Genomic DNA, 26,757 nt, shown 5'->3' on the forward strand with positions numbered 1-26,757 from the left:
GTATCCTATCACTCCCAGGAACATTCTGATCTCTTTCTGAGTACGTGGTAACTGCATCTTTTGAATTATTCTCACCCTTTCTGATGTTACTCTCCTGACACCTTTCTCTATCTGGTGCCCCAGATATTTCACTGATTTTGCACAGAACTGTAATTTGTCAGGGGCCACTTTATGTCCCTTCTCACTCAGGTTATTCAGTAGGGCAATGGTGTCAATCACACAATCCCTATGACTTTTAGACGCCACCAAGAGGTCGTCTATGTATTGCACTAGGACAGAGTTCCCAGGCAAGACCAAAGTTTCCAAACATTTTTTCAAGATCTGATTAAAGATAGAGGGGCTCTCTGTGTACCCTTGAGGGACCCTGTTCCAGACATACACGTGACCATTGAAGGCAAATGAGAAAAGAAATTTGCTATCTGGATGCAAGGGAATGGAAAAGAATGCATGACACAGGTCTATCACAGTGAACCACTCAGCATCCCAGGGAATCTGATACAGAATCACTGCTGGGTTCGGGGCAGCAGGGGACCACTATCTTGTTGACTTTTCGTAGGTCCTGCACTACTCTGTACTTGCCACTAGGCTTCTTGATGCCCATAATCGGTGAGTTACATGGGCTACTCAATACTTCCTGTATGATGTTTCCTTCTAGCAATTTCTGTATTTCCAGGGTAACACCTGCTCTCACTTCTGCATTCATTCTGTAGGGTTTAGTATTGGGATATACAGCATTGTCCTTTATTGCTATCTGTATGGGGTCCACGTTTTTCATTAACCCTACATCCTTCCCAGTAAAGTCCCACACTTCTGGCTTCACTGCTTCTTGGAGTTCTTTGGGCAAATCCTGCATAGTCATTCGTTTAATTTCTGAGTCAGGTCTGATTAACATTAATTTATAAATGCCATCTTCATCCGGGGTCTGAATTTCAACACCCTTTGGTGTGCAAAAGATGGTACAATTCATTTTGCACAGCAAATCACGTCCCAGTAAGTTTACGGGACTGGTGTCACAAACGACAAATCTATGCATTTCCTTAAAGTTTCCAATTGAGATCTCCATTGGTTTGGTAACAGGAGTACTAATCAATTGATTAGATACACCCACTACTTGGATGGCTTCTCCCGAGAGGGGTAGGTTTGGAACGTCCACTGTTCTCACAGTAGAACGGGTAGCACCAGTGTCCAACAGAAAAGTTACATCATTTCCGTCAACCTTTCCTTCAATGTATGGTCCGGACTGGTCTACCGGCAAGGAGGCGCCAAGTACGCACTCCTCGTCCTCCCCTCTCAGGCCCCGTCAGTACTGGTCATCACAAAGGAAGGTATCGTTCAACAAATACTGCGAAGTTGCTGCATTTCTGTTCTCATTGCTTTCCCAGACTTCTATCTCATCACCCTCTGTGACTCTTCCCTTATGTGCTTGCTTTGGAGCTCGGGGCACCTGAATCGTTTTTACCTGTGGTTGAGTCTTTCTTGGTCTTTCTTTCTGCGTCTGTGGAGTTAAATCAGGTGTTTTGGCGTTATCGTCAGGCAAATAAGGACACTCGTTACGCCAGTGTCCAATTTCTCCGCACTGGTGACAGGGAAATTTCTTCATAGCCTCTTCCCTGCTCATTTTGGGCCGGGGCTTACCTCCTCCCCCACCCCCAGGACCTTGGTTCTGAGTGTTTTTGGCCATATTACTCAACTGTTTTTCCTGCTGTTCTACGAGCTTCACTTGAGCCCACATACCCTTCTCTTTGAGAGCCTTTTTCTTTTCTGCCATCTCGTCCTCGCAGTACTTCGCGTACCGCAGGACCTCGTCTACCTTTTTGGTATGCCAACAGATTTTATTATCCTTTATCCACTGACAAATTTCGGGTCTTAAACCGTTTACAAACCTGTAAATGAAATGCGTCATATCCTTCATCTCGATGTTATCTATACCACTGTATGTTTTAAACACCTGCAACAGCCTTTCATAATAGGAGTGCACAGTCTCGTCTCTTTCCTGCGTTGTTCTATCTATCCTGGTCCAATCAGTTTCCTTTGCGGGCACCTTAATTTTCAAATGCTGAATTACTTGTTCGTATTTTTTCATCACTTCAATCGACGGCTCCCCTGTGTTAGAGTCCCTCGGGTACTCCTCACTAGGCCAGCCTATGGCTATTTTACACTCGGTCCATAGATCTACCGGGACCACGATATCGAAAAATCCATCTAGGTCTTTCCACAGGCATTTTTGCACCTTTACGAACCTTTCCACCTGCCGGTACCAGTCAACTGGTTTTTCACGCAATTTTGGGAAATCGTTAGTAAAGGACACAATATCCTGTCTGGACCATGGAACGTGCACATACCTCCCACCTGGTACTTCACGCATGGGGCATAACGTTTCAGGCTTGTCTACTTCTCTCAAAGGGAACTCAGGGGTCGTTTGTCTGGATCGAGCCTCATCTTTCTTTCGTGCCCACCTGCTTTTCCATTTTTCCACGTCCCCCCATTTTTGCAAAATTGCTAGCAGCTCTTTAATCTGCAACTTTTTCCCTGACACATTCAAGTTCTCTATATCTTTGTCTGAGAATTCAGCTCTGTAAGGTTTTTGCAAGGGCTTGGATCTTGAAATATCTACCCCCATACTAGCTGCAGTGTCTGTCAGCTTTTCGTGGAGCACTCTGGTACTTCTGGTGAGGCTTTTACACATAAACAGCAATTCTTCTTCAGAGTAGGTATTTAATCTGTCCAATCCCACATTTCCTGCCATTAATTCCTCTATTTCTACCCTCAGTTTGTAGAGGTCTAAAGGTTTCGTTTGAGGAGTCTGTTTTTCTAATTCACGACTCCAATTTTCAATTTCTTCCGGAGTTACCAGAGAGACACTCCTAGTACCTGACGTTGATTCTAATTTAATTTCTTTCGCATTAAAAGGATTTTGCCTCTTCTGCACTCCCTTCCTGGTCTGTTTGTTTGGCAGGTCCAAGAACACAACCTCGGACTCGCACTCACTGGACTGATCGTCTATTAGTAGGGGCTCCTGCCTCGGCGGGTCCATGATTGGGTTCATAACTGGAGGGTTTGGACTTCCTTGATTATTCCCATACAATGGAACCACTGGTCCGATTGTTACCGGAATAGTCAAAGCCTCAGGACTGTTATTTAACTGGGATATTTTCTGAATTATTTCTGTTCTCTGTCTAGCTAGGGCCTCTTGCTCCCTTTCATCTAGTATTCTTCCTAATGTCCGGTCAGGTATCATCTGTGGGGTCAGGTGAGGGGTAAAACTCGGGGCAGTAGGATGCGTTTCACTTGGTCCTCCACCATAATTTGGTTTAGGGAACAAAGTTCCTGTGCCGAATGACCTGCGTTCTTCCCCATAGGGAGGCTGTAAAAAGGGCATTCCTGAACTTAATGGTTTCTCTTCGTTTTCATAAAGAGGTCCGGGGAAAAAGGCTCTTTCACTGGAATATTTTTCCTCCGGGCTCGCGGGCACTCTAGGATATATATCTCGTACCTCCGCGGGTCCGGGATTCTCAAAATAGGGCAGTACCTGACCACCTCCCCCCCTACTTAGGGCTCTGTCCTCTTCCTTAATAGATGGACGCTGGGGATTTTCTCCTGCCCTGGAAGGTCGGGCTCCCTCATTATAAGGGGGTGGACTTCTCGTAAAGATGTCATCTAATAATTCATCGTCTGACTCCCCAAGAGCTCCCCAATGCTTACATTTTTCTGTCTTTTTCTCTTCCCCCGAAGGGGTACATGCTGGCATCATGGGAAACAGACCCTCAACAATCATGCTCTGTCTCCACTGTTTCATCTTTTTATCCCTGGTCTCTTGTTTCAGCCTTGGGTACCACTTGGTCAGACCTTTGTCCATACGGGGTTTCTCTCTTTCGAAAGCCTCAATCTCCCATTCCTCTAATGCCTCATACTGCGTTAGTCTCGGTCTGGGATGTAATTCATTCATTCGGGTTCTCAAATTAAATAAAATCCTACCATTGAAAGTACCGTCTAACGAAAAGGCCAATATTCCGTCATCTTTTGTGTACTTTACCCAATTTTCCAACCACACACAGGTATTGTACCCTCGGTCAAACATCATGAACGAGGCGGGAGTATTGGGTGGTGGAACAATCACGCCCTCTCTGGATTTAATCGGTTTGTCCGTTTTGAAGTAATTCTTTACCTTATTTACGAGGGACATTTTTCTCTTAGTCCCATACATAATATCGTATCTATTGGCTTTCCACTGATCCCTTTCAAACCCTTGGTTTCTTGGATCGGGTCTAGTCTCTGGACAATACGAGTGCCACATACGATTTCTACGCTGAACTTTGTTTACAAAGTTACCTCCAATCAGAATGCGCCTTGCAATTCCGTGCGACCAATGGGGTGCACGCGTTCAAATAGTTTCGACCAATGGGTGCGCGGCCCCTTCGTGAGACAGTTCTCACTCTTCGGCGCTCACCCCTCCTTCACAATTCCAGCCCTGCTACCCGCCCGCTGTTTCTACCAATCCCAGCGCGGCACGGAGTGACGTCAGAGACGCTTCGCGGCTGACTCCCTCCCTCCCTTCACAAGGTAACGGAAACTTTCTTTCTTTCTAAAGTGCTAGTGCTTGGTTATTTTACAACGAATACACATTCGCCACAGTGCTCAAGTGTCTAGACAGAGAAAGAGTTATTTTACTGCAAGTAAACTACTTCCATTTACTTTTCACACGCTGCGGGTAGATCTCTTCCGCCTACCCTTCACTCTAGCATCGGTGAACCTGTTATTCCCCTAAACTCATCCACTTCTCCGGGATATATCCAAGGTTTCCCAGCGGACTCCTCTGCTTTCACCCAAACTCCGATGAACCTGCTACTCTTCCGATGTGACCCTCACTAGGTTACGCCACTATGGGAATTTTGCCAATGAACCTCGTTACTGACATTTATTCACACCTGTATTCAGAAAAACCCTAGTTAGTGCTTCCCGGTTATCCTAACCTACACCTAACTTTCCTTAAGCCTGCGACCTCAAGGCAATGGATTCTATTCACCACTTGCCTTTTCAATTCCCCGGGGAGTTCTGACAACATATAACAAGTACGAACGAATGGGTTAATACATATATCAATATGACAATAAGAAAACAGTTTAAAACATTTCATAATTTTTCCAAAGCAAACATTTCAAGTGGGTGATCAGTCCTCCCGAAGTGCCTACTCTTATAGCAGCAATAATATACTAGCAGCTACCGACTTGGCTAGCCTAACTAGTCCTACCTAACCTTTAACTAGTCCCTAACCATCCTCTGCTAGCCAGAAAAACTGATAGAGCGCGCGAGGTCACCCAACCAATAATTTCGCCGTTTCCGGCTTCGGGCCCATATATTTCAATTCACAATATACATTGACCGGGTGACTTCACGGGCTGCTACCAATTTGTGTGAATTCCCTACTGTTATTACTCAGCGTACCCGACTTACCATTCACCGACACGGGTACCTATGACCACAACGGATCAGGGAGCTAGCTGTAAAGGAAAGGCAGCAAAAATACAAACTCAAAATGACATTCAATACTGTTTGTAAATGACCACGGACAACTGGAAGTTTTAAAATCTTTATCTAAAGTTCGTTCTCGGTAAGCATTAGATTTACAAGAATAAGACAATCGATAATCAAGATAATGACAAGTACATAACTATAGAAAAATAAAGTCAGGGTAATCATGGAAATACTAATATGGGATGCCACAGGAAACGCTATGCATTTAGGGCAAAAGTTCTTTGGACAGTTTAAGTAAGGCCGTTCTAGACCATATCAGAAAATGACAAACTGCAATGCAAAATATGATTTCAAACAGATATGATAACATGGGAACACGTTATGAAAATATGCAAATGACTTTACGTTTCAATAATTTGCGGCAAAGCATGGAAAAAATCAACATGTGCAAAGGTGTGTCTTTATTGAAGCAAAGACAGAAATTCAGGAAGGTGCAAGATTCAGAGTGATATTTACCTAGACTGGTGTGAAAACCAAACCCTGGCCACGGGTCAGTTAAGGACAGGAAACCCTCAAGGAAGGATACCCCTCAATGGACAGCAGGTGCAGAATGGACACCTCAGGACAGGACAGGAAACCCTCAGATTAGGAATCAGGACAGGACCTCTTGGACAGGACCCTCAGGACAGGACAGGAAACCCTCAGGACAGGAATCAGTACCCGCAGTTCGGAAGCAACGCCTGCGCTCCACCCTCTCTGCAGCTATCGATCAAGACCCCGATTGGGTCAGCGAACTCCCAGCAAAGTGCTTCGCCAGCACTTTAAGGTTCAGTAGAACCTTAGTCTATGGTCAATTTCGGACAGAGTACTCCGCAGTGCTCTGTATCTTCAGTCACCTATTGAATGCGTTGGGTCAGTGACAGGTCAGCTAAACCAGACAAGTCGGACAATTTCCCTAGGTGAACCCAGGGTAGATATACAGTTCGGGGACGGTGTACCACCCCCTAATGTTGCAAAGTGTCAGAATCCCTCAATTTGGATTGGTCCTAAGATAGGATTTGGGTAACACACCAATCAGAACAGACTATTTGGAGGCCTTATTTACATCTCTGGGCACCGCTTAGCAAGATTGGGGTTCCCATGAGAAAATTGCGCAGAATACAGGGAAAGAAATACATTTTAGCAACATATTAGAACAATATCGTGATGCTGCGGGGCGAAGGTACTGCTTCCCAGGGTGGCTTCTGGTATCAACCTTCTTTGGCAGCAATTCAATGCCATTATGGCTCCTGGCGAGTCTGCGCATAAGTACCCTCCAAGATGGTCTTCCCATCCCAGCACCCCTCCGAGTCGAGGATACATGAAAAGTAAGCGAAAACAAATTAATACATAGAAACAACGATATGAAAAACACATCATTGTGTTTGTACTTTCAACTTATCACTAAGAAATATACTTATGCAGTCTAAATGTTAGCTACATATATACGAGCAAAAGAGCAATGGCACGAGCAGTACCACGTTATTGCCAAAGCTATGTATTACGCATGCGCAACTATTTCCCTCCAAACCTGCAAACACGTCAGGACACGTGAGTGTGACTGACGCATGCGCAGGAGCTATTTCAAAGCAGCGGCCATTTTAAAGACTCGAATTAATTGTATTAGGAATACACATAGGCAAGCTTCATTGATTTCGTTTCAAACATGAAATAAACATTAGTAAGACATACAAATTATTACTTGGTTATACATGGACGAGGTTCATGACAAAAGCAAGTCGCAAATGCGAAGCTTTGCTTCATCAGTACCATAAACAAATGATTTATAATGTAACTAAAATCCTAAAACCCTCTATTAACTACAATGCTTTTTAATGAGGTGCTATCATGTATATTGGTCCCAAGATGGCTGCCAACACTTCTTGGATGAAGTGCTGACAGCCAATCAGATCTCACGATGAGATGTGTGGTTAGGCTCCGCCCAGATATATATGTGTTTTTGAAGTTAATTTTCATAAAAACCACTGGAGCAATTTTCACCAAATATAGCAAAGGCACTTCTGCGTACCAGTCCCTACAATTTTGCCAAGTTTGGTGTAATTCCGTTCAGCGGTTCGGGCTGTAGACTTGTCAGAACGTCCTATGGAAATTAACATGGGGAAAACATGTTTTGGGACCCCTCTTTTTTCTCAGCCCCCACTTCACGAATCCCCCCAAAACTTTCAGGGAAGGAGCGCAGCGGAGCTGGCCAAAATTTTGGAAAATTAAAGCAAATTCCTCAACCGGCGCCAAAGTTATTCCCAATAGAATGTTGCGGATTTCCTATGGTAGCTAGGTCCTAACTATATATACCTACTGGCGATAGCCAGTAGGTAATATAAACAAATCACAGTTAAGGTGCAGTTATGGTTATAAATACCAAAATGAAACCATCAAACAATAAGTATTGCATTATATGCATTATATGTGCTAATCATGGTTTGAATTGCTGTTGTGCAAGTTATGAATGGTGTCTAACCTGTGGCATCAGTGGCTTTTAAGCTTTAATTGTAATTATATTTGCACTTTAACTGTGTTTTAAGGCACATTTCTAATAATATTTAAAAAATACAGTGAGGTGGTGGTATAACTGCACTCCACGATATAACCAAAAGCTAATCATAACTTCACTTTAACTTTTTTTTGTTTTTTCAGTGATTTTGTTTATCATTAACAACATCCTAGAGTTCTCTGTACCCAACCCTCCACTGGTAGCCACCCCATCTGTGCACAACCTTTAGCAGCACAAAGTAGCAGAGTTGATTACACTCAAAAGGGATCTTTGAGGTATCCAAACCCAACAAAAAAGCTTCAATATCAGACTCCCAATGAGCGCTTCTAGGATCTTCCATTTACAATGCAGAATAAAACTTCTGAAACACTTCAGCCACACCCTCCTGCGTGTCCTGCACCACCCCAGCTTCGTCTAAGATTTTAATAACAGATCCCTGCATGTTTTTCTGTTGGAGCCTTTTAGCCAGGACCCTACCGGAATTCTCTCCGAATTCAAACATTGTTGTTCGAAATTGCAAATATTTAATAGCCAGATCTTGGCAAAAGGCTTCCAGAAGTTTATACTTTAATATGTCAACCTTTAGCTGTGAATCCTCTATAAGAGACTTATTCTTAATTCTCATAGTTAGTTCTAATTCAGCGATCCTAAGCTCCTCCGTCTGGTTCTTTACAAGCTCCTGACCTGCCTTCCACCGATATGTTGCGAAGCTCTTAGTCTCGCCGCGAACTGCGGCCTTTAACGCATCCCAGACCATATGGCCCGATGCTGTCCCCCTGTTAATATTTAGGAATTTGACTAACCACTTCCTCATATCACCCCGATAGGCATCATCATACAAAAGCTTTCTTTCAAACCTCCAGACCCTTGGAGCACTCATTGGACGAGACCAGGGGCATTCTACCACCAATGGGTTGTGATCCGATAGAATTCTGGGAGGGACAGATATTGATGCAATTTCAGCTGTCTGTTCAGACAAAAAAAATAATCGAGTCAAACCATTTTATTGTGAGGGGCGGAATAGTATGTATCCACGGGGTCCGGTAGAAGGAATTGCTAGGTGCCGAGTGGGTGTTTGGCGTTGCGGGCGGTGTGCCATTGTCGCCTCCACCCCCCTCCCGAGACCCATGGGGTGTGGATCTTTTAAATAACAAACCACAGGTTCCTCAAATTCTGAAGGAACACCCACTTTTCCTGGTTTGTTTCTTTTTGCACTTATTTTACACTGAATTTTAACTTTCACGTCCTCTGGTAAGGGTGGGCCTTAACGCGCCCACACCACCGAGGTACACTGTTACATGGTCCTGATGAAAGCCCTGTAAAATCTACACATAAATGGGCAGAAACATGTCGACCCCACTCTAAGTGGAAATACCCAACACATTAGTTGGTAAGTTTCCCGTCACATATATTTTAACTAATGCCTGGCTGACCACAGAATAAAGTTTTTGTCTGGTACAGCTTTGTGGCATTTTTTAATTCACTTATTTTTCACACTATTGTCACGAAAAACCAGCTCCGCAGTAACCTGGCGTTGTAGCACACCAGGGAGGCATTCGGCTTCTCCTGGTGGGCCCGATTATGAAGCATGTCACCACCCAGGGTGGTGAGTGAGGGCTTCTAGAAAAATCCCTAAATCACTCCCAATGTGAACTTTTAGGTTGATTCCGACTTTCTCAAATACTGTGCTTAACTATATTTTCTTCTGACGGCACTCTTTTGTTGTTTGACATAGTATGTAAAGCCGTCATCGGTACGATTATGCCGCTACCACAAATCCATTAAACCATGTTCTTGCACTAGAGTTTCTAAAGCTTTAAATACTCGAGGTTTCCTACCCGTATACTTGGAGTTTCTTAGCAAATTAAAACTGCAGAGCAAATTGATATTCAAATCTCCACAAATGACCAAAGGGGAATGCCATGTGGCTAATTCAACATTTAAATACTTAAACACTTCTGGATCATCTAAATTTGACCAGTAGATCGTACATAGTGTTAATGGTCTATTGGCAATTAATATTTCAACAACAACCCACCTGCCCATCCTATCCTTATGAACCTTATTGCAAGTGCCCACTCCCCGCTTCATTAAAACAGCAACACCCCTTATCAAAGAAGATTGTTTAGAACAGGCAATTAAGTCACAGCCTGGCGGTTTTAAACAGCCGCGCCTACCCCAAGGACTATGGGTCTCCTGAATGCATAATATGTCTAATTGCATGGCATTGACTACCTTAGCAAATAATGCTCGCTTTTTAGGGTCATTAAGTCCACAGATGTTCCATGAACAAAAGATAAGTTTACCCAGCCCCATTAAAACAAAACCGAAAATTTCTTACACAAGACTGTGAAGACTGTGTATTTTTAACTTTGCAAAACATGGGAATTAATTTATAACAATTTTGATCGAAATTCAAGCCACAACCAACACCAACCCCCAAAACCAAAGTGACCATACCCCCCTCCCCCCTCTGCTCATAACCCACCCCTTCCCCCTAACCTAACCCCCATTCACCCTCCCCCACCCTTCACATGCCCCTTAGCCGGCAGGGGGACCTAGGTCCTTATGATGGAATGAGCCTACAGCCGGTTCTTACCTGGACCACCCACCCCCTCCCTAACTATAGCTGAGAGAGAATAGACAATTGAAACAATTTCTGAAGACTTAATAGAGGGGGAAGAACCCCATTTTACAAAAAGGGGGAAAAAAAAAGAAAAAGGAGACAACCTTCGTTGTAATTAACTCAGCACAGCTCTACTCATAGAATCCCGCTAGAGCAATGCATTGTATGAGTGAAACAACACACGAGCCAATGCCCGGACTATTATATAGTGCCAAGATATTCCCTAGCCTGAATTTCGGAGAGGAAGAATCTTGTCTGACCCTGATGAATTATTTACAATTTAGAAGGGAACAGTAGAAAGGTTTGAGCCCCTTTTAGCTGGAACAGAGATATCAGCTGATGCAGCTGCCACCTCCGCTCCACTGTTGCAGGACAGAAATCAGGGCGAACAAGGAACTCACAGCCTTTACCAGCTCTTTTTCTATCAGATCTCGCTAAGGCATAGATCTTCTCTCTTGCAAGGAAATTGTTGAGGCAAATCAGAATTGCTCGGGGTCTATCCCCAGATTGACCAGAGTTCTGCCTCTGTTTGAAGGGGAACCGATGAGCACGTTGTACTTCAAGCTCCCAGTCCCATTGCTTTATTTCGGGAAATGCCTCTGTGAAAAGCTCTACCACAAACTGCCTAGCATCCCCTCCTTCGCAACCTTCAGGGACCCCATAAATCCTAAGATTGTTTCTCCTTGCCCGATTTTCTAAATCTGTTAGTTTCCACAAAATATCATCCTTCTGGGCGCCAATCTTGTCCGTTGTAGTTTTCTGCGATACTAAGGCATCCTCAAGGTTGGAGATCCTCTCCTCAGCCTCTCCGATTCTAACAGCTATGTCGGTGCAGGTTTTAGCCACTCTGCGAATAGAGTTTTGTACTCTGCGGCAGGCCCCCAGCGTTCGTGCGTTCTCCTGCCAGGATTCTTCACGATGCACCATCATTGCCTGATATATAACGGCAAGGGTTATCTCTCTAGGCAGTTGCTCAGGCTGACTAGATGGGGGATTATGGCCTGTTGTTGCAGCATCCACCCCTGAGCTAACTAGCCCAGACTGAGGGCTGTCCCAGGATAAGGAGCCAGAAGCCGCCGAGACCTTATTTTGAAATATTTCCTGTTTTTTTATTTTTTGACTTTCATTACAGTCGTCGTACTATGTGACAAGGCCTCATTGCAAAGGACCTCATTCAAGCTCCAATCCCCCACATCACTGTCTTCAGTCCAATCTCTGTCTCTGTCAAAATCTTCATCACCTTCAATTGAAGAGCCTTTATGCTCTGACAGGGAGTAGAAATTATCTCCCCCCTCAGGTCCCCTTAGACGACTCGCCCCCATCTTCAGAGCCTCATGTCTTTAGACACAGAAATGTTAGTAGAATCAGGTGGGCGCAGGGGGTCCAGTACTGGTAGTATTACATGTCCCAGAATCCCGCTTGCTGAATGTCCAAACACAGGCTGTAAACAGGCATTAGAATTTTCATTTTCCAAAACAGCCTTTATAGATCCTTTAGTGGCCTCCTGATGGGCTAAGTGACCTGCACCTTCTGGCTCCGTTATTGGGACCTGCATAAACCCCCAGGCTCAGAGGGAACAGCACCATCTACTAATTGCTCTGTCCCATTACTAGTCTGTGATGGTATCAAGCTTGCCGGGTTGGCACTGCAGCTATTAACAACCGGTAACTTACTTTTCGCATTCTTGAAAAAGGCTGGAAGAGTCTGTTTGGCTTTGATGCTCGCCGAGGCTCCAGTCAAATGAGCAGTGGCTGCTAAGCTCTTGCTCCGTGCAGCGTCCACACCGGCTGCAGCCTCCACCCCCGCGGGGCTCCGATGTCGGATTCTGGAGCACTGCCAGTTCGAGCGCCCGCCGCGGAGCGAGCCCTCGCAGCCGCGGCTGCAGCCTTTGCTGGAATTTTCGGGGCCATAGGTGCTCGGGGATGATGGCCGGAGAAAAGGAATGCCGGAGTACGCGAGGAAGCCAGAAGATGCAGCAACAGGACGCGCCGAGTTCCAAACGATGCCGCACCTGGGGGGCTAATGGAGCACAGCAAAAGTCCCAGCATCAGCTCAGCAGTCCATTCCGCTCAGCCAGTCTATGGAACGGAGTACAAAGCAACAGATCACATAGGAGGTGGTGTATTCAGGTAAGGATGGCAGACTCACACAGCCGAGCACTCGGCCACCATCGTGCCGGACTACATTCCGTTTCCATCTCAGTGGAGGAAATCAAATTAGTTGTACAAACATTAGCTAATGGAAAGGCCTCCGGACCTGACGCCCTTCCCTTGGAATTTTACAAGATCTTCCTCCAGGAGGTTTGTCCCGATTTACTCACAACGCTAAGGGCTGCGCAGAAAGGCACCATTCCTGACTCTTGGCGCCAAACTACAATTATCTTATTTTAAAAAAAGGGGAAGTCTGAGCTGTGTCTGTCATTCTACCGACCTATCTCCTTAATAAATAGTGACAGCAAGATCTATTCTAAAATCTTGGCAATCAGGATGCTAGAGGTGATAGTCCCACTGGTATCTCTGCTCCAACATGGTTTTATCCCCGGAAGGGACACAGCCGACCATGTCCGGTGTGTCATTGCTCTTTTGGACTGGGCTCAGGCCACGTCCACCCCACTCGGGTTGATCCTGTTGGACGCCGAAAAGGCGTTCAACAGGGTCTTCTGGGGGTTTCTGTGGGCTGTGCTTCAATGGAAGGGCTTTGGCAATGGGTTTATCCAGGCAATGCAGGTTCTCTATACCTCTCCGGTAGCGGCACTGCGTATCTCTGGTCAGGAGCAGGGGTATTTTGATATTAGTAGAGGCACTAGGCAAGGGTGCCCGTGTTCACCCTTGCTTTTTGCCCTATATATAGATCCGTTCCTGAGCAGAATAGAAGGACTTTTAGCGATCCAACCTATTAGTGTCAGTGGTATAGAGTATCGTGCGTTAGCGTATGCTGACGACATTGTTGTTTTGACATCAGATGTCGCATCGGCATTCCCGGCGCTTAAGGCCGTTGTGGAGCTATTTGGATCAGTTTCGGGATACAAATTAAACGTAGCTAAAACACAGGTATTACAGACACCCAATATGCCATCTTCTGACGCCCCAATAGTTAGAGACGCAGTCTACTTGGGAGTTAAAATTGCTGCAGCAGTAGAGACCATCCCGAAACTGAACATCTTACCGGTGATTGATGCAGTGAACACGAAGCTAGACGGTTGGATCATCTACATCTTTCTCTCTATGGCCGCTGCAAATTTTTTTTAAATGTTGGCGCTCCCAAAATTTATTTATCTCTTCCGGACAATATCTTTAGAGTTATCGCAAAAAAGCCTTGTTAAGGCTAACAGGATTTGTTACAGGTTTCTCTGGGGCTACCGCTGGTCCCGAAAAGCAGCAAAATGGATGCACCTCCCGCGCGACCGGGGCGGTTGGGCAGTACCGGATTTGGTAGTATATTATTGGTCTGTGATACTCCAGTCATTAGGGGTACCGTTGTTTGGGGACCGGGTGGAGGTCAAACTATGTAATAGGCCTACTATTTATGAGCTGGGTCTCGGTTCAGGTGCCAATGGGGTTTTAACACAAATTTTGGAGCCTAGTTACTTAAAAAAACACAGGTTCAAGGTAGCTATTACTATGTTTACAATTTGGCAAAAGATTAGACGGAAGTTATCTATTCCTAATGTAAATCTTTATACCTCATTTAAATCTGCAAGACTCCTACCCGGTATCTTCCAAGATCAAACCATTTTTAGATTACAGGCACTCGGAATTCAAACTATAGGGGACTTAGTCGGTGCTGGTCAAGTACTTTCTTATATGCCTCTCAGGGATACATTTCAGCTGAATATCCATGATTTTTTTAAGTACTCACAGCTTAGAAGCTATATACTTAAACGTTTTAGGGTATCACCCTCCATGCTTGATAATTATCTCATTTTTGAGGTGATTCAGAAAAAGACAAAAATACAGATCATTTATCAATATCTGTTATCCAGTTCCCCTGATGATCTAGATATCGTAAATCTTAAATGGGAAGGTAAACTGGGCAAGACCGGTGTTGATGTGAGACCAGCATTAGAATTTGCCAGTAAGGTCTTAGTCTCTGGAAGCCTCCAAATGCAAAGTTACATGGCGGTATTTGATTTATACTACACACCTGCAAAAATAGCAAAATGGGTCTGTAGTAAGGGGGATCGTTGCGCAAGGTGTGGTATGCACGCAGCAGACTCAGTGCATATGTTCTACTCTTGCCCGAGTCTTCGCGGCTTTTTATCTTAAGTCGAGCAATTTATCAACTCTACACTCCATGTTCCGTGTTTGTTGTCCCCAGAGATGGTGGTAATGGGGTTTGAAGACTCAGCAGTGGCTAGAACCTCTTGGTATACGTCTGCATTTCTGTTCATAGCCATGTCATTGATCCGTCTCTGCATTACATCGCAATGGCTTAGTCCGAAAGCTCCAACATTGATTAACTGGAGGGCAAGGTTGCTGGCTTTTTAAAAATTAGAAGCTTCTGTATTTACGTTAAAGGGTAGGCGAAGACGGAAATTAGCCTGTAAGATCTGGGCTCAGGTTGAGGCATGGTTAAAGTAACACCTTGGATTTTCTCTCTTGTTTTTTTCTGTTCTATGAATAGTCTGGAAATTTGTATAATACTGTTTCATGTACTATTCTATAATTTTTCTTATGTTTCCCCATTATGTATGAAATTTGTTGTTTGCATATGTCTTTGTAGCCACGACCATATTGTATGATTCACAAAAATGTTTTTTAAAAAAACAAAAAAACAAAAAAAAACTAAGAGGCGGAGTTGACCACAGGGCCTCGATAACAGCCCAACCCTCTCTGGGTGGCCAACAGCGCACGGCAAAGGGTTGGGCAGAGCTCCCAAGTCTCCGTGGTCAGCCAGCCCTTGCTGCACACCACACACACACACACACGTATATGATACATAGAAACATAGATATAGCTATAGAGATATGTATATTTATATATGTATATATATATATAGTAGAGCAAATGCGCAAGCGCTTCGGGAGGGCTCACCACTTCATCCGACCCTCCGGTCTGTAATTTGGCTCCTCTGCAATGTTCACAGATTCCCTTGAGTTAAAATTGGGTCCGACGCGTTTCGGGGCCACAAACGCCCCTTCCTCATGGACGGTGCGCAGTTCAACACCAAGTTCGCTTCACGCTAGTCAAACACGTCTTAGTTTGAGCAGCTGGCGTCGTCCTCCCTGAGTGGGTGGAGTTTGGCAACACGGGGACCTCTGGTCAACGTAGTCCTGTGAAGTGAAACAAAATAGTAACCTTGAGTAGGTTGGCGTGTCTGCACTTTTATTACTGTCATTACGATCCTAAAGTAGGATAGTAGGGAGGCTGCGGGCATCACGTTTTATTCAAATTGGATGTTGCGCTGATAGGCGAGTGTGTGTGTTATCGCCTCAGTCTCTTAGGACAGGACACAAGTTCCGCCATCAGAGTGGAGCTCCTTCCGCGACCAAGGCTGGCCGCCTGAATATAGTAGAGCAAATGCGCAAGCGCTTTGGGAGGGCTCACCGCTTCATCCGACCCTTCGGTCTGTAATTTGGCTCCTCTGCAATGTTCACAGATTCCCTTGAGTTAAAATTGGGTCCGACGCGTTTCGGGGCCACAAACGCCCCTTCCTCATGGACTGTGCGCAGTTCAACACCAAGTTCGCTTCATGCTAGTCAAACACGTCTTAGTTTGAGCAGCTGGCGTCGTCCTCCCTGAGTGGGTGGAGTTTGGCAACACCGGGACTTCTGGTCAACGTAGTCCTGTGAAGTGAAACAAAATAGTAACCTTGAGTAGGTTGGCGTGTCTGCACTTTTATTACTGTCATTACGATCCTAAAGTAGGATAGTAGGGAGGCTGCAGGCATCACGTTTTTATTCAAATTGGATGTTGCGCTGATAGGCGAGTGTGTGTGTTATGGCCTCAGTCTCTTAGGACAGGATACAAGTTCCGCCATCAGAGTGGAGCTCCTTCCGCGACCAAGGCTGCTTTTCTATCGCTATACAATACTTCTATTATTGTGGAAACATTGTCACAATGTTAAAATTGGCCAGTCTCTGTACAACCTACATCCAGCCACATATTGCCCTCCAATGGCATGTACCTGACAGCGTTCGTCACATGAATCTGGGTGCTATTCATGAAGTCATATTCTGCATTCCGACTTGGCTTGCGGCAGTTCAGAAACGTTCGATAACTCGAAAACACAATGTTATCAGGTGCCCCTTTATGCTCTTTTTCTTTTTATTATTCCCAATTTTGTGCTCAGTTCACTCTGTTGAGTTATGGCGGACGTCACAGAAATGTTTCTGTGGTCGTCAGCCAATGAGAATGCACCTGGAGCTGGATTGCTACTCTTCAGAGGAATTGTAAATTAATTGCCCAGATAGCTGCAAAATGTAATCTCTCCATGCCCAACCACATTTCTATACATTAATTTCTCTAAAGCTACTGAAAGAATTTACACCAAACCAGCAAAGCAGAATTCCTGAGTAAAGTTCTGCCTTTGTACCAAATTTGGTGTTAATTCTGTTCAGACATTTTTTTGTAGAGCAAGAATCCTATTAGAATTAAAATGGGATATGGCTTCTCTATAGCCACCCGCCTTATTCTTGGCCCAGAGTGAGAGACCTGGACGGACCTGCATGAAACTTGACATGAAGAACCCAAAGTGATGTAACATTTTTGGGAAATATTTACACAGATACGTCTAATGGCGCTAGAGTTATTAGGAAAACAAAAAATACCTTTGCTGTGGAAACTCTGTACACTGGCTGTACCAGTAAGAGACACACACACACACACACCCACCCACACACACACACACACACACACACACACACAAACACACACACACACATAAATATGATAGATAGATAGATAGATAGATAGATAGATAGATAGATAGATAGATAGATAGATAGATAGATAGATAGATAGATAGATAGATAGATAGATTGATAGACAGATAGAATGATAACTAGATAGATATAGCTTTATATATATCAATTACAGTTACGCCATTCAACACTCAACCATGTCAATAAATAGAATATTACACGCTGTAAATAGCATATATAATATATATGCAGGTGTGCAGAGTGTATTATTTATTTATTAGCATTGTTTAGTGTGGGGAGGAACTATGACTTACAAGAGGCAAAGACTTGAATGTGTCAGTGAGTCATGACATCCCAATCCTCCCTCAATAATTGGAATACAAACCATATTATACTATGAGTATTTGCATAGATTGTTTATGCCATGAAATCATTTCATGTTGTGTTTTTTAAATAAAGATTCATAATCAAAACCAGAATGCAAGGGTTACATTTGTGCACTATGATAAAATCACAGTTGTAGAGGCTCTGTGATTATTTGCTTTGTTGCATCAATGTATAAAATAAGTATAATACGCAATCTGTGAGGCACTGAATTGTCTTTCATGCCAGTTTTGCTATACTATGGTAATAAACTGAAATTTTACATGTTTACTGTAGTAATAATTGTGTCAAATTGTGTTTATTTGTACAGTTTCTCTAAAAAACATTTATTTGGCCACATTCATTTCCCTGCAATGGCATAAATAGAGCTATGGAGGTAAGAATAGTAAATGTATACTTATGTATACTTATCTTAACCATATAGCAGTAGTCAATATTGTAGATACAATATTTTGTCAGCATGGGAATATTTACAAAAGTATGGGAAGCGCAGAGTTAAGCCAAAATATCTAATGCCACGCTCCGCCATTCTGAAAACGCAGGGATGCACTGTATTTACAACAATACAGTGCATCGCTGAATATTCCCTACAATGGTGCTGAACTGAGCTACCTAGCACCAACACAGCCACTCTTGCACCACAGTGATAGAGTGCTTGCTGAGGGAATGATTGTTTATGTGCAGGAAGGGACACCTTCCTGCACATAAACAATACAGAATGGCAGTTTGTAACTTCTATAGGTGCTGCTTTGGACAGCATACATAGAAGTTGCAAATCATCATATTTTAAAGTTGTCCCTTCCTGCACATAAGTAACCAATCATTCATCGCGTTTTGCTGTTTCCTGCAGAATGCAGCGCACACAGAAACAGCAAAAACGAGGAGAAATAAAGCATTTCTCCTTGTTGCGCCATGTTAAGACCATGTGTTCCCTGGTCTTAATTTTAGCACTAACTCCTATTTACGCCAACAATTCAAATAGGGGGCTTCGTCAAAATCAATGGGTATAGCGATGGAACATAGCAAACACAACAAGATGATGGACGGAGTGCTGAAACTTTTCAACCATTCACCCCCAGTCATAGATCTGGGTTTAATCCATCGCTCCTTTGCTCACTATACCACCCCAGTTGGAACCCAGCCACATGCAAATCAGCCTTGACCCTTTTTCTCATAGGGATAGTCCAACCCGAGCTACTAGGCCAGGTACTCCCTGGACCGGAAACCAGCAGCCTGAGACCGGTTTTGGGGTATTACTCCTCATCAGCCAGGCTAACTTGAATCCAGTGGCACAGCAAGCAAGGGACCCATGTATGGGCATACTCTTGGCCACATAGGGCAAGCATGGCTAACACAACATATTATTCTGTCTCCTTTGTTGGGGTGGAATGCCCATCACAACAGACATTGCCCATCCCTTTCACGCTAAGTTTATCATGAAAGGGAGCCTTATTTACATGGCAGCACTAACCCACGTTAAGTGTCTTAATGCCGCCTTGTAAATAAGGTGAAGACCCTATTGTCACAGGAATGTGATTAAAGGGACACTCCTGTGGCAAAAGGGCATTGTAAATATGTCGCTCCATTCTTAAAAATTCAGTTATGTTGTAGAACGCCCATGGGAGTAATGTGGCATTGAGTTAATATTACTTTAAAGGTTTTGAGTCTAAGTGGCTGATGTACAACAAAAATGACGGAGTGAGACATTAGCTGTCATGGCTTAACGCCTCACTCGTCCACTTCAGAAACGCAAGGCTGCACCATATTTACGAGAATATGGTGCAGCCTTGCATTCATGGAAAATGCAAAAACTAGGATGCCAACAATTGCAGACTATGTTCAGAGATCTAAAGAAATTCACCCTATTGTAAATTGGTTGTAGGCATACATTTTGTTGGTTTAGGGTTAAGGCAACAGTACTTTTGCACATTCTCTTCATGTAAAAACTCACTCACTCTAAACTTCCTAAAAAATGATGATGTGGATGTCTGTGGAACATTCATAATATAAATGCACACTACCTCCAACATTTTAATAACTTTTCTTCTAAATGATAGATCTTGCAATGTCTGTCCGTGTCTGAATGTGACCGAACTGACAGCCTTGCATCATGACAAAGCAGAATGGAACTATTTACTTTAGTTCACGGCGAGCTGCGTCTGTAGAGGAAACAGTGTGGCACCAGCCATTCTTGACCTTTGTACGACGTTTTCTTACATATGGAATGTGTTTTCAGTCTGTGGACAGTCGGCATTGTTTTCTACTTGTAACAGTATCCAATGTGTTTTGTGTTTTTAAATAGCTACCTTGTGGATAGAAGTTGTAGCCTGAAGAAATGGGCTGTTCTTTGCTGCCTTAAGGACTTATTCCCGTTGCTAGTCTAAACGTGTTTCAAATTGACAAAGTGATAGTGTGTAATACAATGGCCTTCATACTTCCAATAGTTTCAGACCCCTAACATCTTGGGATTTTAACAATTAGATAGGTCTTGTTAATAGATATAAAGCTGTCTTAATACTCATAACTGTACTGTACAATACGACATAGTATCACAGCATGAGCTAAAATATAATTGTTGATGTTACAAAAAGCATTGCAAAAAGTACAGAATGCCATAGAAATAGCAAAATAATTGATTGGGGGGAGGGCGGGATATTTCTTTAGGCTTACTATCCAGTAGACCAGTTATTGATAAGTGCTGGAGTTGAAATTGGGCTCTACAGTATGTAAAGTTTTCTACTCTTCAGTCATGCAGCAAAGTATCATATCACATCACTAAATTATAACCAGGTTTGCCAATATTGTTATTTATTTTGAAACATGCCTCAACTAACTTAAAATTATGTCATTAATGATATAAACATATGGACATATTGTTATATAATAAATACAAATTTTAAACTTGTTGATATCATTTATCTATATTATATCAACTTTGAAGCTAATGCCTTTTGATACAGGGAGATGTAAAGAAGGGAGTAAAAAGCATTTGGGAGATGGGAAAAATAAATAACTTCAGAGGCCTTCACCACCCATTGGAGAATATATTCATTCTAAAAATGATTTCCAAGTGGGCTGCTTCTCTAAAAATATATCCTTTTCTATTACTATTGAAAACTAAAATGCTCATCTTTTAAAGTCAACGGGATTTTAAATAAAAACTCCACATGCTGCTAAAGCCCTGTTGCATAGTAAATGCTCTACATTCAACATCCTCAATCCCATCAACATGTCTTCCAGGAATGTCTATATTTTTTCATTAATGAAGAATATTAGCACTCTAATTCTTCAGGAACTCTGGGAAGTTAAAAGGTGCAACAGTAGGAAATGTGCTTATCCAGCATACCAGAATTGTTTTCTAAGATGTCTGATGTAGATTGGTAAAAAATGAGGAAATGTATCTCAATATAGTTTTCTGGACCACTGAAAAAAATGTTCATAAAACATTATGAGTTAAAACTGTTTTTGAGTTTAATGCCAGGAGGGGAGCAACATTTTTAGCTGTGGCCTAAAGAGAGCTTTATCTATGATCCTTAATGGTTGGAAATTATAGAATGGAGTTTGTGTGTTATTGGATTGTTTAATGATGTGGGGCAGGGAAAAGGACAAGAAACATCTTGAAAGGAAGGAATCACTTTAACATCATTTTAGAAGTGAAAACCTGTTTGTTTTATTATGGTTATATTTACCATATATTTAGTTGGCAGCAACTGCCTTAAAAATAGTGAATGCACTTGTTAGTTCGTGCACATGTCTCTAAGTGAAGAGTATTTTGAATTAAAGTTTATTGTCTGTCCTGCATTGTTTTATTGTAATTTTAAGAGCCCTTCCTGTGTAGAACTTTTTGTTTTGTTCTTTATATTGAATAACCAACATTGTTTCCAGACATTTCAAAGCACTTGTGCTGAAGGGCGCTTGGTTTATTTCTGATCCTTTCATTTATTTTATCTTATCAATGCTCACGTACTGAAAATGATATGGTGGCTTGGAGAATATTGTATTGCTTTGTACTGCCCTAAGGCTTAGACTGCAAGATAATAAAGGTATTTACCCAAGTGGGAAAGATATATTCAGTGACTTTAAGTGGAGCACTAGAGACATCTGAGAAGACATACTAGATAAGCAAATGTGTCAATCCTTTGAGTGTACAGCTGAACCATTTATAGAATGCTCACTTCCTGACTCCCTGAGATAATATGTGCAAGATTGCATGAGACTGAGAGCCAGAAATGACTTATTCAAACATGGCATCACCCTTACATAATGTCACTTAACAATGAAAACTGTTCATACCTGGCAGTTAGGTATCCATCCACTCTAACTCATCACTGTTCTGTCTTTTTTTTTACATTGTTTTTATTGTCTAGAAAAGGAAACAAATACAGCAACAAACTTGTATAGTAAAGAATGCAGTAAAACAATCATCAGAAATATTACATGTTAAAGATAGTGATGTGAGACATTAACCATTTTTTATGAAAAATAATACAGATGTAGTATGACATTTTGCAGGGAATGAGGAAAGAGCCTACTAATTAAGAAATGACCACATTGGGTAGCACACAGTGTGTACCAATTATCAGAATCATCCCTTCATTTACGGTCAGTGCGAACAGCATACATATATTTTTCCTCACCTAAAGACCATTCATATATGTTTAGTAAGGCACCCAGTGCTACCTTACAGTATAGTAGTCGCTCTTTTCTGGGCATGAATGGAGGCCTGCCATACATTGTTCAATAGTCAAGAGGATCATGTTACCCACATCTTTTTGCAATAGAACAATCACTTGTTCCCAACAAGTATGGGCAACTCAACATTTTCTGCTCATGTGGAGTAATTCAGACTCCTACATATGACATATCGGGTGCCTCCCCGTGAGGACAGAGAATATTTTTTGTAGGACACCAAGTGAATAGAATTGTCTGGCAATTCCCACTAATAGATAAGATTTGCGCGTTTGTAGACAACGCAAACTTTGGGGGCGGTGCCTAGACTGATTCCATGCATCGCCGTAGTATATGTTGGCCTAGAGATCAGCTAGCACACAGTGCCAAAATAAGCCCCCCTAACTCAAACAGGGAGCAATTACTTTCTAGCAACTACTGAACATGACAACCCTGACCCTCCGGGATCATGGTAACAGATCTAAACCCCTTCACTCAGTCACTCGTGCACTCTTGTTCTCAGAGAAGAATACAGAGAATACACAGTGGGAAGTTCTTCAATATATTTATTGAACCAATGTTATTCAAGTATAGTGTACATGTGCTGCAATAATCAGTAGACAGAATTGTATGGAAGTGATTACAAGCACCAAAATAGTAAATAGCAGGTATAGTTCGCCCATGGTGCTAAAAACAGTGTATATATGCAGGCATATAAAACAAGGTAATAATCAGGCTTACTCTTATTATTATACAATCCCTGCTGTATGTGTGTCTAGGATGTGTGTGAGAATGTAGCCAGGAATCCTCCCATGGGATGGTCCAACCCCATTACCTGGCGGAACAGAATGTAGGTCCCCGTCTTGGTCATGAACTGGACAGCCCACATGGAGATGTTAGGCAGCTGCTTGGCAAAGCTTCAGCATGCAGGGAATCTAGATGTCAGAGCATCTTCTCTGGCTAACCCTGGAAATGCTTATTTACTTATAATAAAAAGCATCCTGGCAATGTATATACAGATTAACATTGTTATCGGTTTGCAGATAGCACTGTCGCCCCATGGATAAAGAGAGAACAACGTTGTACAGCGTGTACAAAGGCCTTACACTTGGTGTTTGAGGCAGCATGATAATGTTGGGCAAAGCGAAATGTGTAAGCAAAGCAGTTTCAGAGAAACTAATCTAACATTGTCACGCACACTAATATGTGCAAAAGGTTATTTTAAAATGTTATTTTGCAGAAATAGGGCATTCTAGGAAAATGTGCAGTGTTGCTACATAGGCCTAACTCAGGCACATATCACCCATTCCTCATACTAAGGGTCGACCTAAAAGCTGTCTAAAAACAGCAGGCAATAAAACATTATAAATTCTATAAAAGCTAAAACCACTCTAAAATCTCCAAAAACACTTACAAAAGAAAGCCATCATGAAGTTAGAAATTCCAAGCACCCTAAAAAAGAGGTGCCCATAAGTGAAAGAAAAGAGCGGGAAAACATCATTTTGTTTCTATTTTTAAAAACAGGCCAAATAAACAGTTCCCACCAAACTGAATAGCCAATTGTTTATGTGTTCCGAGTTGTAGTTACAATATTGCTGTTGCCAGTAACTGCGGACGATGTTGCCTGAAGGGCACCTTGAAGCAGGTTTATAGAGCAAAGGTGGTTCCATCCAGTCCCCAAAGCAGCCGCAGAGGGAGGGACTACATCCTGTGCGCATTCCACACAGCTGGTATCCAATTCCCTAGAGGCCAAAGTGTCCCAGGGTGGCTCGAAGAATACATTCAGCAGCAATGGAATATGCCGGGGACAACTATACCCATGGGCCTTTAAACAGTCCATCAGTACCTCAATGTCCAGCGGTGCCACCAAGGGAAATCCACGGCAGATACCCAATAAACATTCCTGGCTGTACAGCAGACAGAAGAATACAGGGAGGCCATACAGGCCTGAATGACAAGAACCAATGCTCATTCAGTTCTCGAAGCCATGGTGTGCCAAAACAGTGTATCAAGTGCTCACAGCATTGCAGCTCAGGCAAGGCTGTCTCCATTCCATTTCAAACTGGGACATCCTTTGAGGAGCAGAAAATCAAATTAAGAAAAACAGCCACAAGTAGCAGCACAAGCGGAAGACCTCCAAAACATTTTCCCAGTATGGAGTCTATGAATGATGGTATTACTTCGAAAACTGTCTGAAAGAAACCCAGACGCATCACAGTGACTGGAGAATACATCAGATAACAGTACAATTTTGCAACTGACGCATTACAAGCCCCTTGATGTGGAATGTCCTTGCATACTAAGGACCCGCTCAAAGCATTCTCATAGTTGGACCCACTTAGAAAAACTCTGTTCCCCCATTCGGGCATCTAAATTTGAAAGGTAATTCCCAGTATTCCCACACAAATCCTTCCCTAACGCTTCATATCTACCTGCCTGGAGATATTCTAGACAGTATTGGAATTTCGTGACTGGTAGGGTAATATATCCGTGGATTATCCAATCTGTGGATGGCGTCTCAGCAACGGTGAAAGGTAATCATGCTAGTTTTTAAATGTGCAGCATGGTATACTTTGGATCTCTCCATGCCATTAATATCTGTCTTTCAGTTAGATCGTATGAAGATTGGAGGTGTTAATATAACGCTTAGGCATGTGGCCAGAATGTAAGGTTTGAAGTGACCCACTTAATAACACAATGGACCAAAGTTGTGACTGCCCATGTTGTAAAATAGGCACATCTTGCTGCACTATGTCAATTGCAGATGATACTATATCGCCCACTGAATATATCCTAGAGGATAACGTAGTTATGCCATTGTCAACCACTGCCAAAGCCTTTTCTAAATGAATCCTATGAATCTCCCATAGCCTCTCAGCAGCTTCCTGTCAATAAACATTCCATAGTTCATTGTATTTAGCATATAACAAGCATTTTTGACATGGGTTCCGGGGACCTAACAAGAAATCCTTGAGATCCAGGTCTTCTGACAGAAGTGACCAGTGTTGTTTCACCTGAGCAGTCATTGATGAGATGCAATTTTCTATAGGTATTCAAGTTGTTCTAGGATTTACCTAAACTTGTTTTTTTGTATGTTGAATTGAATAGGTGTCTTCAGTAATTCCCAATCCCGCTGAGCGGCTGTGAGATCCCTAAGATGTTGGTATATAGCTAATGTGGCTGACTCCCCTTTAAGTTGCTCAACACAATGGGGGATACTGCAGAAAAATTGCTCATCAGTTTCTTCCCTAAATCCAGGGCAGGTGCTGCCCAGTACTCATTCTGAAGCCGCTTCAGTACCTCAGGTAAAACAGCCATAAGAGGGGTGCCAAGTGTTCTGGTATAAATGGCAACAAACACTGTACCACAATTAGCACAGTCTTCCACTTGGGGAGCAATCCCCATCTGCAAGCAAATAGTTGGCATTTGGTGTTTTTCCTATGGGCCCATATGGGGAAATAATGCTTAAAGCTGGCTTGTTATGTGTGCTATCCAGACCGAAATTTGCTCCAGACTGGCGGGAACCTTTCCCATAATGGCATTCAGTATTTGCGGGCTGGTACTAGTAGTAGCAAATTGTGGTTGTGAGGCTGAAGTAGTCCACGCAGGGTTTGCTGTTAGAGTTCGCATTATAACTGTGTGAGACATAGGTAAACTAAATGTGCCTATTAGGTGTGTGCCAATTTCAGCACATTTTAAGTGAGAGCACATCTCTGTACTACTGATTAGCAGGAGTAAAGTGTGAAGAGTTATAAAGTCAACAAAAACAGGTGAGGCACAAATGTGGGGAAATATCAAGCAAAAGATGGTCATTTCCATCATGAACAATTTGAATATTTTGAGCAAATTGCAGTATTGTGAGACGATTTGAAATTGAATGTTAAATCAAAAACCTCCGTGAAATTGCTACAGCTGGAGAATCCTTCAATTTAATTTCCTCCATTATACTATTCAAATGGGAAAGTAATTCTACCAGTCATTTCTCTTCCCGATTCAGAACTTCTGAAATCAGAGCAGTTCAAAATATCAATCAACTATAAATAAGTGTCTAAATAATGAAAAGAGTTTTGAATACTAGTTCTTACCTTTGACAATTTTTTTTAAATGATTTGCGTATTGAGATGGTTTGTTACAAATAGATTTCAAGCACCATAAAAGTTCCCAGGTGATGTTGTAGGAAAAACAACTTTTTGT

The sequence above is a fragment of the Lissotriton helveticus genome, chromosome 2_1 (genome assembly GCF_964261635.1).
Source record: "Lissotriton helveticus chromosome 2_1, aLisHel1.1, whole genome shotgun sequence".
In the NCBI taxonomy this organism is placed as follows: domain Eukaryota; kingdom Metazoa; phylum Chordata; class Amphibia; order Caudata; family Salamandridae; genus Lissotriton; species Lissotriton helveticus.